The 17,694-nt window shown below is 35.9% G+C and overlaps 1 protein-coding gene across 1 annotated transcript in view; it reads right to left on the reverse strand.

Moving 5' to 3' along the window:
* Positions 1-17,694, reverse strand: part of DPYD (dihydropyrimidine dehydrogenase) — a 960,132-nt gene that overhangs the window by 212,770 nt on the left and 729,668 nt on the right. The gene's annotated exons all lie outside the window — the stretch shown is intronic.

Consider the following 17,694-nt stretch of genomic DNA (forward strand, 5'->3'; position numbering starts at 1 on the left):
GTGAAGTTTTGGTTTTTTTTTTTTTTTAGTTTTGGTTTGTTTGTTGGTGGAAAATAGATGCTTGAAAAGCAGAGCTCAGAAATTATCAGATATCTGGAACTGTGGTTTAATGTGAAGGTCCAAGCATGTGGTGCTACTCAGTCATGCAGTGCCACTAGAACCACACCCAGCAGTATTTGGAAGCCTCTGGGGATGCTCAGGAGTCATATGGTACAGGGAATCAAAGCGGAGCTGTCCTAAGCTTTGTGCTATCTCACCAGCACCACCCGCAAACCCCCAGGCTCTGAATCTAAGTTTTCACCACCACTATTACCACATCATCATTTCTGTCATTCACTAAAATCCAGTCATCACTTGCATGAGAGATAAAAATAATTTCATTTTCTTCCAAAACAATGTAATTGATTTTAATCTTCATGAATATAATCACTAGGGTCTAGTACTGTGGATAGGATGCATGCCTTCCATGCAGCCAACTAGATTTGATCCTGGGCACCACATATGGTCCCTATCACACTGCCAGCAGTAGGCCCTGAGCACATTCAGGAGTGCTCTAAAAACAAATAACAGTAAAACTTGTAATCATTCAATCACCATTGGAAGATTGCAGATTTGAGCTTTTAGAGTCATATTAAATTTAATCAATCACTATTTTCTTTATCTTAATATTTGAACAAAGTTTCAGATAATTAGCAACTACTGATATATTTATTTTTACTGTAGAAATGCAAAAAGAAATAAAATCATGATTTTTCTTTCCCTCTTAGGAGATGGAAATTATGACATTTCTCTAGTGCAAAGATAATATGAGACATAGGCAATCAGTCAGTTTCATTCAGGATACATGCTGGGTGGGAAAACAATAAATGTTACACTTCATTTATAATTTCCACTGTGAACATGATAAGAACTAGTATATTCTCAAATCAAATTAATCCATAGTTGTAGCATTTGAGATACAGTGAAAATTCCTAATTCAAGTATACAGTATCACCTATAAAGTCAAAATAAATGGGGTAAGATAAGAGTTCTCAGTCTTGGGTTACAGTGTCAATGCAAGACTTGAGCTGTGTTAATTCAACAAGCTTGATCTTGATTGCCGAAGCATGCTTGTCAATATTTAGCTACCAGGGGGCATGTCATGGGCCTTTACAGAAACTAGCTTAAATACAAAATACTATAGCAGGATTTGTGATCCTTTTCCTAACACTCAGATTAAACTGCTGATTTTTTTCTTTTAGCTTTTAAAACCAGGAACGTGTTTTCCATACTTGTACAGTAACAAGAAGTGGAGAAATAAAATAGATGAATTGTAAATGCTGTTACTTGAGTCTCTTGAAACCCAGATAAAATTCTGTCACATAAAATCACTCTAAGGCTTTTATCTGGGATTTGCAATACTATTTGCTCTGCCAATGATTAAAATATAGAAAAAAACCCTTGAAAAACCATTAATATCTATTAAGAAACAAATGTAATAGACGCAATAATGAGTAATTATTTCTATAAACTTGAAAAGTAAATAATCTGCATTTTTAACATTTCTAAGTCTAGAATCTTCTGTTACAATGGTGTTTTAGAATTTCTACACTCTAGTTATTATTCATACAATTATGATATATAGGAGGAGGACTAATTTCATAATGAGAAAACCTACATCTACTTAAGCTATTAAGAATAACAAGAAAGTCAGTATTCACAAATAAATACATTTTCTTGGTTATCTAATGTCCTGGTTTAATATGCAGGATTTATAAATCTATACTGCCCTCTTTTATAGAGCCTGACAAAACATTTTGTGAGACTAGGTATGAGGAGAATTATGATTAAAAAAAGTATGAAGCCTTGAATACTTATCCTCTTAACATGGTAAGATCAGATTATATAGATCAAGAAAATTAATTGATGAATTATATATGTAATTAAAAATGGGACTGGAAGAGACAGTTCAATGGGTAATGCACTTGCCTCTATGTCAGGCACTTTTCTTTTCTCTCTCTCTCTCTCTCTCTCTCTCTCTCTCTCTCTCTCTCTCTCTCTATCTCGCCTTTCGGGCATTACAGCTTGCAATAGAGACATTGAGAGGTTATCATGTTTTGTCCTTTACCTATTCTTAGCACTCAGTTCTTATCCAGAGTGATCATTTTCAACTATCATTGCTATAGTTGTTCCAACACCATAAAGAAATGGGAAGAGGAAATGAACAGAAACTTCCTCAGAGAAGAACTACAAATAGTCAAAAAGTACTTGAAAAAAAGTCTCTACATCTCTAATCATTAGGGAGACACTAATCAAAAAAACCGTGAGATGTCATCTCACACCACAGAGACTGGCACACTTCAAAAAGTACAAGAACCACCAGTATCAGTATGGATTTCAGGAGAAAGGCAGGAAGAAAGGGACTCTCATTCACTGTTGGTGGGAATGCAGAGTGGTCCTTTTGGAAAACAATACAGGCATTACTCAAAAACCAAGTACCTGAGTTTCCTTATGACCCAGCAATATCACTTCTGGGAATATAACTTGTGGTTGCAAAAACACACAGCAGACAAATCCTCTTGCACTTCTATATTTATATTTATAGCAGCACTGTTCACAGTAGCAGAATTTGGAAATAACTCAAATGCCCAAGAACAGACTATTGGTTAAAGAAACTATGGTATATCTACACAATGGAACACTACACGACTGTTAGGAAAATGAAGTATGAAATTGCTGATAAATGGATGGACTTTGGAAAGTATCATACTGAATGAAATGAATCAGAAGGAGACAGACAGACAAAGAATGACTGCATTTATTTGTGGGACATTAAAAAAAAGTATAAGATTAATGCCCAAAGATACTAGAAACATGGGCCAGGAGGATTGGAAACCTGCCTCCTCAGGTGCTGGGGAAGAAGGTAGTTAGGACTGAGAAAGTGCCGCTATCCTAGCTTTTGACAGGTATTCCACACTAAGCTCAGTCAATTCTAGCTTTTGATTTAAAGTGAGCATTATATGATTCTTCCTTTCAATAGAAATCTAGGAGCCATAATGATTGCATTTCATTACTGTGTCTCAAAATATGCGGAGGTCCAAAGATATAAAGAGAAGAATAAGAAAGGGCTAGTTTGTGGAGCTGTCAGAACCCACACAACATTTATGGATCAGATTCACCTCTTTTTATGGACATGGTTCATAGTACCTCAAAACAGTTACAAAAGTAGTATTAAGATCACTGAACATAATTTCTATAATGAATTTAATAGCAATGAAAAGTGGAAAGATCATAAATGGTCAATATGTGACAGATGAGAAGTGTACACACACTTCTGGAAAAATGCTGCCAACAAATTTGCTTGATTTAGATATGCCACTGACATTTAATTTATAAGAAGCACAATATATACTTCAAATAATGAAATTAAGTACAATAAAATAAGGTATGACTTTAAAAGAGAGACTGAGAATGTTACTCAAGTAGCAGCATATATGCCTTGAATGTGCAAAGCTCTGGATTCAGTCCTCGGCACCTATTCCATACCCCCACTACAGCTGCAGGAGTTTAGGGAAGGTGATACCTTCCATCATTTTTCGCCTCAAGGATTGCTTTAGCAATTCATAATTTCCAAGTGCCATCAGGTGTGGTTCACAAAAGGCTAGCAACTAAATACACAAATTGAGTCAAATAGTTGTGTAAAAATCTCTTTCCTATCAATGACATATCTTAAAAATTATTTTAAGACCACATCTAGAGAATTAAATACAGTATAATTTGTGTCACCACAATTTATAAAACAGCTCAGCATCCATCTTCTGTTATGTGGAGAATTTTTACATCAATACTAATTATAAGATAAACCTAACCCTTTAAACTTCTCGCTAAACTCAAAAATAATTTTTCTTTAATAATTCCAAGTCTCCTGACTTGATCAATTTCAGACATGTAACTTACTTCTCAAAAGTCAGAAAACTTTAATATTCTGTATGGATGATCTCTTCCCCACTTGCTGATCAATGTTCTAAAAAGAAACCCAGTTTTTTTTATTATAGAGTTACATAGTGCAAGTTTGATTTCTCCACTAAGAATTTCACAAATTAAAGTACAAATTAGCTGCAGTTTACATTTTTTTACTGAACAAAGTAACACATTGTGCTTTAAGTAAAAGTGAAAAACATTCTGAATCATATGAATTTCCATATATAGCTCTACTGAAAAATTTATTACAAATTACCTGATTTTACTAGGTAAAATTGGATATATCAAGAAATAAAATCCGTTTCCCAAAATTTAACTCATAGTAATTTTAGAATAAAAATTTCTGGAATGTCCTATGCCATAATACTTATATGATTACCCTTATACTTATATGAATACTTATATAATACTTATATGAATACCCTTTGCCCCGAGATGGGTATTAATGAATATCCCACGTTCCCAGGCAACAACATCGACTTAGTTTAACATGCTAAGAGAAAATATTAGCTAGGAGATACAAATAGCAGAGCTATGCTCAGAATGCTCAAATATTAGAAGAAATTTCTCTATCATGAGTAAAATACATGAAAGGCAGAAAGAAGCACAAGCCTAATACAGAGTAAAGAAGTTTGCTCTGACATACAGTTTGGGGTCCTTCCTGGGCTTTTGCCTCTGCTATGCAATTGAGTTCAACATTTCATTATACTGATCAAATGAACTCTGGTGATTTGAGTTCATCAAAAATTATCTTCATAATTTTAGAGACAGTGAGAGAGCATATTGGCATAAATTTTATTACTGATTATCATTATAGCTGCTGTATTTTATTACTTATTGTTGTCAACTTCTTACTAATTTATAATTATTATTTCTTACTGTATATTAATTACAATAGTCTATTAATTTACAAGTTAAAATTTATCAATATATAAGGAAAAAAATCATAGTATTTACTGTTCCCTATTTCGGTCATTCCCCAGGGATCTTGGCATTTATCACCAGTGGATAAGAGAAATCAAGTTTGTTTCAAATGAGTACTATGTCATTTAGATCTGTATATCCCTTTGTATATTAGTGAGAAACAACAGACTTATTTATGTAACTGTAATGTATCTGACTCAGAGCAGAAAATTCCTGAAAGCTGAAAATCTCGGTTCTAATTCTGACTTTAAAAGACAGTATCGAGTCAGGAACACAACATTTTTCTTTTTTGAGAAAGAACAAACTTCAAGACAGTCTGCTATTGTAGGTGGCAAAAGATTACTATTCCAGATCATTTTTCAATATTGGTAAGTATAAGAAGGTTTAAGGTCTGATTTCATGTCTGCATAAGAGACGAGTCAGAATCCAACTTCATGGGACTCTATAGCCAGTCTGAAAGATGAGGTGCTGCATTTGTTTCAGCAATAGGCTTTCTGCTAAGTTACCAAGGAAAAGCTTTACTGCTAGCTAGAAAGCATTGTACTGCATTTTTCATGTGTCTTTCGGCCATTTGTATTTCTTCTTTGAGTCAGTTTCTGTTCATTTCTTCTCCTCATTTTTTGATGCGGTTGGCTTACTTTTTTTTCTAAATTGTAAAATTCTACCAGTGTCTTTATATATTTTAGATATTAACTCCTTATCTGATGTGTATTGGGTAAATAATTTTTCCCATTCTGTGGGCTGTCTCTGTATCTTGGTCACTGTTTCTTTTGACGTGCCAAGCATCTTAGTTTAATGTAATCCCATTTGTTTATCTTTGCTTCCACTTGGTTGGTCAGTGGTGTTTCATCTTTAAAGATGCCTTTAACTTCAGTGTCATTGAGGGTTCTGCCTACACTTATCCCATGTACCTTATGGATTCAGGTCTGATATTGAGGTCTTTAATTCATTTTGATCTGACTTTTGTGCCTGGCATTAGAGAGAGGTATGAGTTCTGTTTTTCTTTTCTTTTCTTTTCTTTTCTTTTCTTTTCTTTTCTTTTCTTTTCTTTTCTTTTTGCATGTAGCTGCCCGGTTTTCTCAGCACTACTTGTTGAAGAGGCTTTCCTTGTTCCACTTCACATTTCTTGCTCCTTTATCAAAGATTAAGTGATCATATATTACCCATTGAGGGTCTGTGTCAGGATATTCAACACTTTTCCATTGGTCTGTGGGTTTGTCTTTATTCCAACACCATGATGTTTAAATTACTACTGTTTTGTAGTACAGTTTGAAGTTGAGGCAGGTAATTCTCCCCCCTTCATCCCCCCAGGAATTGATTTAGTTATTCATGTGGGTTTATTGTTATATATGAATTTCAGGAGAGAGATGCGAATCAAAACAACAATGAGATGTCATCTCACACCATAGAGACTGGCATACATAAAAAAAATACAAGAATAACCAGTGCTGCCATGGATGCAAGGAGAAAGAGAATATCGGCTGGTCTAGCCTTTTTGGAAAACAATATTCCTCAAAAGCAGAAATTGAGCATCTATATGACCCAGCAATAATCCTTCTGGGAGTATATCCTGGGGGTGCAAAAACACACAGCAGAAATGCTGTTTGCACTTCTATATTCATTGCAGCACTGTTCTTAATAGCCAGAATCTGGAAAAACCTAAGTGTGCCTGATAAAAGTTGACTGGCTGAAAGAAAAACAAGGATGTTGCATCTACACAATGGATTATTAGGAAATTTGAAGTCATGGAATTCGCTTATAAAATGATGGACATGGAGAGTATCAGGCTGAGTGAAATGAGTCAGAGAGGGACAGACATAGAATGATTTCACTCATTTGTGGGATGTTAAAAATAACAAATAGTATGAGATGAATGTAGAAACATGGTCCATGAAGATGGGACTATGGTTGGAATCAAGTGCTGGTGGACAGTGCAGTTGGGATAAAGAAGGAACCACTCTGACGAAGATGTTAGGAAGTCATCACTCTGGATGGAACATGCATGCTGAAAGTGGTTATAGACCAGACAGTTTCTTTCAGTATCTGAAAACCATAATGTGCAAAAGGAGAGAGAAAGAGAGAGAGAGAGAGAGAGAGAGAGAGAGAGAGAGAGAGAGAGAGAGAGAGAGAGAGAGAGAGAGAGGAGAGAGAGAGAGGAGAGACCAAGAGACAGAGACAGAGACAGAGAGACAGAGACAGAAAGACAGAAACAGGGACAGAGACAAAGAACAAAAGTGTTGGGGGTGGCAGGACGAAAACTGAGCATAGTGGTGATAGCAAATATACACTGGTGACGATACAGGTGTCGGAACTTTCTGTGACTGAAACCTGATCATGAACAGCTTTGTAACTGTATATATCTTAATGATTCAATAAAAAATAATTTAAAAAGAAAAGATAGCACTGCTCATCACATCACTGTATTTTTCTTTTCACCCTTGTTAGCATAGATGGCAAATCAAGTTTCCTCTTTAAATCTTGCTTCTCTTATCATGAAGTGGTCACAGGATGAGAGAAAAAACATGAAACTGTGGGTGATATGAGAAGCACAGGAAGCACCTTTTTGCTAATTAAGTATACTGAGCATATAATCCCTACTAGTTGTTGGGGAACTTGGAATATGTTTTGGGTAAGGAACACACCAAACAGACTACGTGACCCAGTGTCAAATTTTCCTTGAGAAATGCCACTTTTAGTCTCTCTTAGTGAACAACTATGAATGGTTCTTTACTTATTCTTCAGACTACATCATTGAATGTGCCATGGTTCTAATGATAGCTTCTCCTGGCTCAATATTCAGGAATCATGCCTGGTGATGCTTGGGGGACCATATGGAGTTCTGGGGATCAAACCCAGTTTGGCCACACACAAGGCAAATGCCTTACTCACTTTACTCCCTTTCTGACCTACTATCTTACTTCTTTTCTTAGAATTTCTTAAAAGAATTGACCCTAGATTTATGACAACTTATCCAGTGTTGATTATTGACAAGTTCTATATTCAAATACACTAGGGGTTAGGCTTCATTAAATTCAAGTTAATTTTGGGTGAACATAATTAATTCCTTAGTTAATAAATTCATAATCACATTTAAGATGAGCTATAGTTCCCCACAACATCTCCCTCCAAAGAAAAGAATGACCTTACATTTAAGCTCTTAGTAAGTTTTGTTCAATTTTTTAGTACTCTTACACTAAGCTTCTTTACTTATTTATTTGTTGGTGGGACCACACCCAGTGATGGTCAGGGCTTAGTCCTGGCTCTGTGCTCAGGGATGATTCCTGGTGGTGTTCAGGGAACGGTATGTGGTACCAAGAAATCGAACCCAAATCAGTCATATGCATCACAGCGTCCTGCCCACTGTATTATCTTTCCAGCCCCTCTCCCAATAAACTTATTATGAAAAAAAAACTAACTTAATGCTGATGCTTAGATATTTCATTATTATATGATCAAATTATTTTTAATAAACAGGCAAATAAAGTCAATTTTATCATTATTCTTGCAAGGTGAGAAATTGCAAAACAACTGAAAAGGCTTACATAGAGTCCATTTAAAATTTAAAGGCCAAGATTATTAATGTAAATTTATATGATAAATGAGTAAGGAAAAGTTCAAATTGAGGTAAATTGGTATTTACAGACAATATAAAATTCTTACTGATGAATCACATATGATTTTAATAATCATGTTATCACAAATAGATGGAAATAAAAATGTCTCTGAGAAAACTGCACTGGAGAATTTAAACAGTAGCTTCACTGATGAGAAATTACGTGCCAGTGATGTGCATGAGGTTGTGAATGAAATAATTCATAAAATGAACAGGGGAAAGTATTATTGACAAGCAAACAATATAATTTATGTATGAAGAGGCAAGGAGTTTAAGATATTAAACATCTTAAACTGATAACTCTATCTGAATTTTTTTCACATTTAAAAAATTTATTCAAATGCGTGAGATACCTGTTATTCTTTGTCCTGAAAAATGTATTGCTTTATAATTGGAGGCACATAAACTACCACCATATGATAGACACTCAATCCTCAAGAATTGTCATATGTATACTACATACAAAATAGTATTTAACACTAATTCCATGTTTAAACATTGACATGATAGAGAGAGATACTCATCTAAATGATAGTTTTCTTTATAGCATCTAGCACAATAGCAATTATCTACTAAATGTGTGAGTCATTCCTCTTTTAGATTATAAACACCTTAAAGGCCTGCAGTCATATATATATTTCCTTCAACAATTCATTCCTGCAGACTGCCTGGCTTATATATTGTAACTCAATATTCATTTAAAAATAATGAAGGATAGAAAAGTAGTTGAAAAGGCAACAGACTTGCTCAACAATATAAAATTCACCCCTAGGCAACCAAGTTCATGACTAATGAAGAGAGGTTTAGCCCTCTTAGAGAAAGGATCTGTGTCATGGTGTTGAAAGACAACATGGTATACTGCAGTGAAATACCTACTGACTATGGCATTCTTGATTTTTCTCTTTCCTCAAATCTTCCTTTGTGTATATCTGAAGCTGACATTCCTCCTTGAGCTATTTCTTTGAGTTAAATCATAGCTTTCCAGAAGAATCTAATTAAAGTGTACACACACTCTCTTCGGAAGTTCATTAACTACATCATTGACACCATTTCTCATTCACAGAGACCTAAATTATGAAGGCTCAAAGGGAATAAAAATAGGGCAGGTATTTTCTGCTGTAGGCCCAAAAAATATTTGTAAAAAAAACAAATGCTATCAAAAAATGGGGCTTAGTTAACAAATATTTTGCTCAAACAAAGGCAGGCAATATAGACTGGGAATCTGTCTGATAAATGAGGAGGCAAAGTGAGAAGGAAAAAGTTAAACTTTATATACTTCCAGGATCAGCCCCATCTATTCTGAAAATTTAATGGCAATTTAGTTATATAAGTACATTCAGACTCTTCGGTATATTTTGAACAATTTTAGTCAGAAAGAGTTCTCCTCTTTTTAAAAATATCTGCCTCTTGTGTTTGGTTCCCTGAGAATTTACTGCATGCCTACTATTTTATACTATAGACTTTGTTAATGGGGACATTAAAGAAATAAAATATGAACAAAGCTTTTCCATACTGAATTTTCAGACTAGCAAGAAAGATATGCAAACAAATGACAAGGACACAAAATGACTGTCCTTTGATAGAAGCACATGAAAACTATGTAGAAACTCATGAAAGGAACAGCAACAGCTAACTTAATAGTTCCTCCCAGCACCACTTTCTACTTAATTAAATTATAGTATTTCTACTCTCTTTCATCATTCTAGTCACAATAGTTTGGGGTGGGACTGTGGGGTGTTATCCCAGGCAGTGCCCAGGAGACTGGAGGTTACTTCCATTTATACTCAGCTAACCATTATGCTTTCTTCAACCTTATGTATTGGGGACTATAAAGGTCACATTGGAGGGCCACACCCAGTGCTGTTGCGGTGGTGAGATACTGACGCAATGCTGGACATAAGAACCTGCTTCAAACCTCTCACTCTACTCACTTCCTGGCCTCAGAATTCCTTTACAAGTGCAAAGTGAAATCTTGAGATGATTGTGGATCTCTTTGAAAATTATTTTTTTTTATTTTAACTTGAGCTTGGGACAACATATTCTATTAAAACAAAACTATTTTTATTTCTCATTAAAGAAGTCAAGTTTTGAATGTATATGAAAGATTCTCATTCAATTTGACTTTCACCTGGGAATGTAGGTCAGTGGCAAAACACTTGTCTTGAATGTGGAAAGCCCTGGATTCACCTCCCAGTACCATGGAACAAAATGGGTTTTCAAACTGACATTCAGTCAAATCTTGGGAGTCTACTCACAGACATGCTTATTTATTTTCTCTACTTTTTTTTCAACTTCTCCTAAATATTTCTGGGCTAAATAACTTAATACAAACAAAGCCGTGGAAAAGAACTCACCCATAGGAGCTTATTATTTGAAAGGGATACATTTAGCTAGAAGTATGTTCTAGCTTAAATCTTTATTTACACAACAATTAATCAGCTGTGGTATATCTTTTATCTAAGTAAATGATCAACAACCCTTTCTTAATATGTTGAGTTCATTTCCATCTGAATTCTCCTGACAAATACTAAAATAGATAACCTTAATAAGGCACTAATGAGATCATTATTACTGTTTTGTCTGTATTTAAAGCACAGATTTTAGATGTTCGTTAATGATTAACTACTGAAAAACTTTGTTCAATCCCTTGAGCTATTTTTAAATCTTTATATACTGTAATTACATATATTCAATCATAAAACTTTCCATGGTGCCGAACACAATTGAACTTTGAATAAGAACAAGTAAGTTACAAATCTTGGCTGTTTAAAAGGTTAATCTTTGAGTAGATTAATGATATAGTGATCTTTACCCCATTCAAGCTTTTTTGAATGAAGATACTCTCCAGCAATTCTCTTATACCAGATAAAAGTAATAATTTCTCTAATTTAAAAATCAGCACTTTGAACTTTCTGATATAAAGTATCACTGAGATAAAAAAAGAAAAGAAGATGGACTATTATTGTTATTTCTTTTCAGCCATGCAAAAAAATACACTTTTTTCAGTTTTTGAAGAAAAGTGGCAATTGAAAAATCAATATTTGAATTGAAGCCAGTGTGCACATTTTCAACTCTAAAGTTACTTGGAAGAGTAAGAAATGGGGAATTTTAAATGTTTTATTACAAAAACAGAACAAAAATGTGGGACATTTTCTTTCATAACATACTCTTACAAAAATACAAACAAGTGTGCTGGAGAGATGGTATAGTGGCTATTAAAGTAGTATAGGGGCTGGAGTGATAGCACAGCGGGTAGGGCATTTGCTTTGCACGTGGCCAACCCGGGTTCTATTCCCAGCATCCCATATGGTCCCCCAGCACCGCCAGGAGTAATTCCTGAGTGACGAGCCAGGAGTAACCCCTGGGCCTCACTGGGTGTGACCGAAAAAGCAAATAAGTAAATAAATAAACAAACAAATAAATAAATGTAGTATAGATATAGGATAGTGGGTAAGGCACTACTAGCCTTGCATATATTCAAAGTCTTGAGCACCTTGAATCATTCCCTGAACCGCAGAAGGAGTGATGCCTGAACACAGGCAGGAGTAACCCCTGAGCACACTTGATTATGGTCCCCAAACAAACAAAAATACTTAATAGTTTGCTGCCAGAGCAATTCTTCCTAAGGTAGGGTGCTTGTCTTGCATGCAGCTAACCCAGGTTCTATTCTTACCACTTACGGTCTTTTGAGCCAGGCCTGTAGTGATCCCTCAGTGCAAAGCCAGGAGTAAGCCCCATGCACAGTTAAGTGTTACCCATAAACAAACAAACAAGACTAGGTTAGGGAGAGGGGTAGAGACACAAATAGGTATTAAGGCATTTGGCTTGAGTGTACCTTTCTTTGCCTAATACATGGTTCTCAAGCATCATTGAGAATGACTCTCAAGAACTGGTGACGCATGGTCCCCAAACAAATAAACAAAAATGAATTTATTGTGTCCAACAGATAAAAATTTTAGATATATAAGTGTGTGCGTCTGTGTTTGTGAGTAAAGTAGCTTTAAGTACATTACTACAGAAATGTGAGGAGAGAGAGATATATGTTCCAGAAAGGGGTTTGCCAGAAGGGGGGGAAAAAGCCTAGAATAGTTTCTGGGAAAGAATTACACTCAAGTTCTGCAAATAATCTTGGTCTAGAATATCCAACATACATGGAAATTAATCTGGGTACTGTCATAGGGAAATCCTGTACTCTTTTTTTTTATTTTTATTTTTTATTAAACACTGTGATTTACAAAGTTGTTCATAATGAAAGTTTCAGTCATATACGATTCCAACATCTATTCCATCACTGTCAACGTAACCTCCACACCTGTCCCTAGGTCCTCCCCCACCCCAGCCTGCTTTCTTCTTCTTCTTTTATTGAATTACAAAGTTGTTCATGATTGGTTTTCAGTCATTTAATGTTGTAAAAGGAGAGAGAGAGAGAGAAGGAAAGTGGGCGAGTGGGAGGGAATACTCTGGTAAAGGGACAGATGCTGGAACATTGTTAGACTGTACTTTTGATGGTCCTGTTGCCAGTAGTCAGGAAAATGGGGAGCAAAGGAAATAGATGTTAGATGTGAGGACAGAGGGTTTCTTCCTTCTCTGCTCAATTCACCTCAGCCACCAGAGCCATGAAAATGAATGAGATGGGACTGGCATAGTCTGCCACAAGCATCTATCTACAAGACACAGGCATTTGCCCTGTCAGACCATGAGGCAGCCATCAAGCTGCAGCTGGAGTGTCCTTGTTCTGCAGGTGTGGGGATTGATCTCAGTCATTGGAATTCTTGGGGAGCCGTGGACTCAGGCTGGAATGAAGAACTGCTCTTTGAAAGGAAAGTCAGTTCTGACCTCGGCAAAGCATTTCAGGTCCATTGCCTTTCCTCATAGAAAAGAATTCTAGGAAGAGGTGAAATACTGAAGCACGTTAGTATTTTTCCCCCCCAAAATGTTAAGATTTTATTTAGAAAGCTTTGTTGTGCAGAAAGTAAAAATGCTGTTACAATCTCAGTATATCTGGTAGCCATGGGTGGATGCCTCCCCAGTCACAGCTACCATGATAGTTTTAACAGAAACTTACTTAGTAGCATGTGAAGGGAAAGAGGAGAAATACATGTTCAAGAGAGAACACAGGCTTCTCCAGAATGGAAACAAGCAAGCATAGAAACAGACAAGCAAGGGAGAAAACAGGTTTGAAGAGCAAAGCCTAGAAATGTAATATTAAAGATATTTATGACTCGTTTTGCCAAGGGACTAATTAAGCCAATTCTATCTCCTGAAGCATTTGCAAAAAGAAAATGTTGAAAATGCACCCAGAAATTTATAAACATCTCATGGAACACCACTGAAATTCATCACTATATCTTTACTATCACGTTTCACAACATACTGTTTTTTAATTTAGTTTTTAATTTTGGGAGCCGCACTCCGTGCTTGGGAGTGAAACCATGAGTTTCTGTGAATCAAACTCAGAGTTTTCATATGCAAAATGTACATTCCAGTCCTTTGAACCATCTCCCCTGCTCTGATAAAGCTTTTTCAATAAAGTACAATTACATCTATCATGACTACAAAATGACAGTTTACTATTGTGCATTTACTAACAGGACTTTAAAAGTGTTGGAGAGGACTTGGGTAGGTGGCAAACTATTTGGAAACTGGAAAGTCTTTTGCACTTATCTAGGGCCATAAGATATTGTCAATATGTGATTAAGTTATTGTACTAGTTTTCCTGTACTGTACTAGAGGATATATATACATATTTTTTCCATAAGACATTTTTTAAGATATTTTTCCAATCCTATTCTCTATTTTGTATGAATTCACACTTATTAAAATGCAGGTGTCTTGCTTTCAGATATGTCATTTGCATTATTTGAAACCCTGCAGTTCTAAAATCTCTTGATGTCTGCACAATTTTGGAACAAAATTATTTATTAATAATAGTTGAAAGATACAGTAATATCTAATGAAATAAATGCAACAAATTTATAAGCTATCATTTGAATTTTTCTTAATTTCACAGGTAAAACTGGAGAAAATACCTATTTTGAAGGAAGTGTAAGACTAAATTATCATTATCATAGCCTGTAAATTATTATTTGAGGGCTGGAGCGATAGCACAGCGGTAGGGCATTTGCCTTACAAGCGGCCAACATGGCTGACCCGAGTTCGATTCCTCCGCCCCTCTCGGAGAGCCCAGCAAGCTACCGAGAGTATCTCGCCTGCACGGCAGAGCCTGGCAAGCTCCCCGCGACGTATTCGATATGCCAAACACAGTAACAACAAAGTCTCCAATGGAGACGTTACTGGGCCCGCTCGAGCAAATTGACGAACAACGGGAGGGCCTTTACCTTTACCTTTACTACTCTCTAGAGACTTTATATGCCATGAAGTTAAGGTGGATGTTTACTTTAAAATTTTAAAGAGTAAATAGGTGTTCTATGTTTTTTTTTTTTTTTTGAGACACAATAGAGAAGACTATAGCAGGCAACATTCCCTTTTAAAGCGCAACCCAAATCACTCATAATTTCTAGAAAATATCACCAGTTCGTAGTCTGAATTGAGTGACCAACACATTTGTGAATTTGAAGGGTGGGACTATAAAACTTAGAATTGAAGGCATATGAATATCATCATGGTGGAAGCAGTCATTGAGAATGGCCAACCCATTCTTACAATGGGAGAACGAAGACTACTGGTCCCTACGATCAATAAAACTTTACCTGGGAGTGAAATGCTACCCTACTGGTGGGGACTGAGCCTATGGTAACAGAAATAGAGTCTTGGTAATTTAGGCTGGTGGCAGCTGAGTCATTGGGTCCTATCCCAAATCCTCTGGGAATTGACTAGGTCAAAGTCTTTTTAGGATCAAGAGATAGAGACCAAGAATAAAGGCTTTTAGCACAGAAATGGATACATGTGTCCGGTCACAAAAACAAATTTGCACATCAAACTCTGACCCTGGTTTGGTCCACTTATAGCTGTGCTCTTTGTGAGCAACACTGCAATGAGTGTTTGTCCTCTTACTATCTCTCCAACCCCGATATATGCAAAAGAGGATTCCAGTCCTAAAGCCACAGCCCCACCTACAGGAGAACAGAGGGTCACCTAGGTGCTGTAGGAGAAAAATTCAGAAGTGAATTCTAAAAGAAAGAAGATGGAATTCCTAAAGACAATGACTAATCTAGGACCTTGGGGGTGGGGGTTTTAAAGACATAGAACTGGAGGATATTAAAGGCAAAGAATTTAGAAAAAAATAAGAAAACTTAAAGTTAGAGAATCTCAATTTAGCACTACCAAGTTATTGAAAAAAGAGAAGTACACAGACGCACAAGGAGTGCTTCACCAAAGATAATGAAGATTCTAAAATTTCCAAAGATGTTATGTATAAAGAACACAATGAATGCAACACAATCTATTATGGAAAGCAAAAAAAAAAAAGCTCAATCTTGCAGAGAAAAAAAAGATTATAAAATTAAAGATAAAATTACAGCAACGGCTCAAATAAAAGAGGAGAGAGAACCAAGGACTTTGGGAAAATAAAGAAACTGAGACATGTTATATTCATAAGAAATGGAACTGGAAGGATTAATATATAGAGAAAATGAAGGGAGTGTGTAGATCATATTAAAGAAAAAAACCCAAAAATTTCCAGACCTAAAAACTAATAACAAATGTTCAAGATTCTGAGAAAGAAAAGCCAAATAAATTTAAATGACCTATACAAAGTTATATAAATTACTAAATTATTGGAAGTCACTAATAAAGAAATTGAAAGTTACTGGAGAAAAAAATACAAAAGTGCCAGGTCAGACATCTTAAGAGAAACACTATAGGACAGGATCGTGAAGGATGATGCTTTTATAATACTAAAAAATAAAAAAATTCTGGACAATAATACTTTATACTCCAAGACTGTCATTCTTACATGTTTTAGGAAATATTGTCAAGTAAACCATGAACAAAGTGTGAGCACAATCATGTTTATTCCTAAAGAGAAAAGCGTGGCTCTGAGGTCCTGGTATGGCCGGAGGCTCAGGGGTAGCACAATGGCTACCACATTTGTCAAAACCTCTTTCATCTTGTGCCTGGATTCCTGTGTTGCATTCACAATAATATCCCTGGTTTCATTCTTAGGTATTCTACTCTCTTAACTGCACAATTGCCACTGTGCCCTTTTATTTAGCAATAGAAACCAGGTAATTTACCAAACCCCCCAAAAATCACAATAAAATCTAAAATTCACAGAGAATCCATGTTTTTCTGTAACCTCTGCAATCTCATTATCTACCCCTGTTCTTTCTCCTCCCTCACTCTGGATTAGCTATCCCTTCTGCTCCCCCGGAGATCCAAGGGCCTCCATGCTGTACTCTTCTCTTTAGTTAGAAAAATGATTTTGCTCACACTTCATTCATGATTTTCCTGACCATATTTTAGAAAACACTGAACATAGTTCTATTTTGTGCCTCATCTAATCATCTCCTTATAGAGCTTATCATTACATTGCATTATTTCTTGACCCGTGCATGTATTCCTCTATCATCCCTCCTTCTTTTCCTGTTAGTATATTCTGTTCCTGTTAGTATATTCTCTCTCTCCTCTTAGTATGTTTCCCTGAATGATGGCAGAGAACTGATCTACTTTGTTCAGTTTTATTTTCTCAAGTCACTGGGAGAGCAGACTTACTACACCTTGAAAAAAATATTTAAAAGATAATAGAATCAGAACCATTGATATTTGAATAATGTTTCAAGTTAGTGGATCAATTTAGCATTTGAATGCATTTTGATAAGAATCTTTTTTTTCTTTGCTTATTGTGTCATACCCAGTGATGTTCAGGGGTTACTCCTGGCTCTGCACTCAGCGATTTCTCCTGGCAGGGGTTGGAGGACCAAATGGGATGTCGGCAATTGACCAGGGTTGGTCACGTGCAAGGCAAATGTCCTACCCGCTGTCCTATTGCTCTGGCCCCTATAAAGTTCATTTTTAACTGCTTTCTTTTTTGGGGGGGGTGGTACTGAGGGAGACACATCTTTGCATGGTGCTCAGGGGTAGCATCTGTAATACCTGAGATTGAGTATGGAGCTCTCTCATGCAAAGCATGCACTCCAGTTCTTTGCATCATTCTTCCAGACCCTGGATTTTCTTTCTATTCAGTTATATTTTCTTTGTAATATAATTGAACATTTATAGTTAGGAGCTTACCTCCC

This window comes from Sorex fumeus, unplaced genomic scaffold, assembly GCF_029834395.1.
Source record: "Sorex fumeus unplaced genomic scaffold, SorFum_2.1 ptg000131l, whole genome shotgun sequence".
Classification (NCBI taxonomy): domain Eukaryota; kingdom Metazoa; phylum Chordata; class Mammalia; order Eulipotyphla; family Soricidae; genus Sorex; species Sorex fumeus.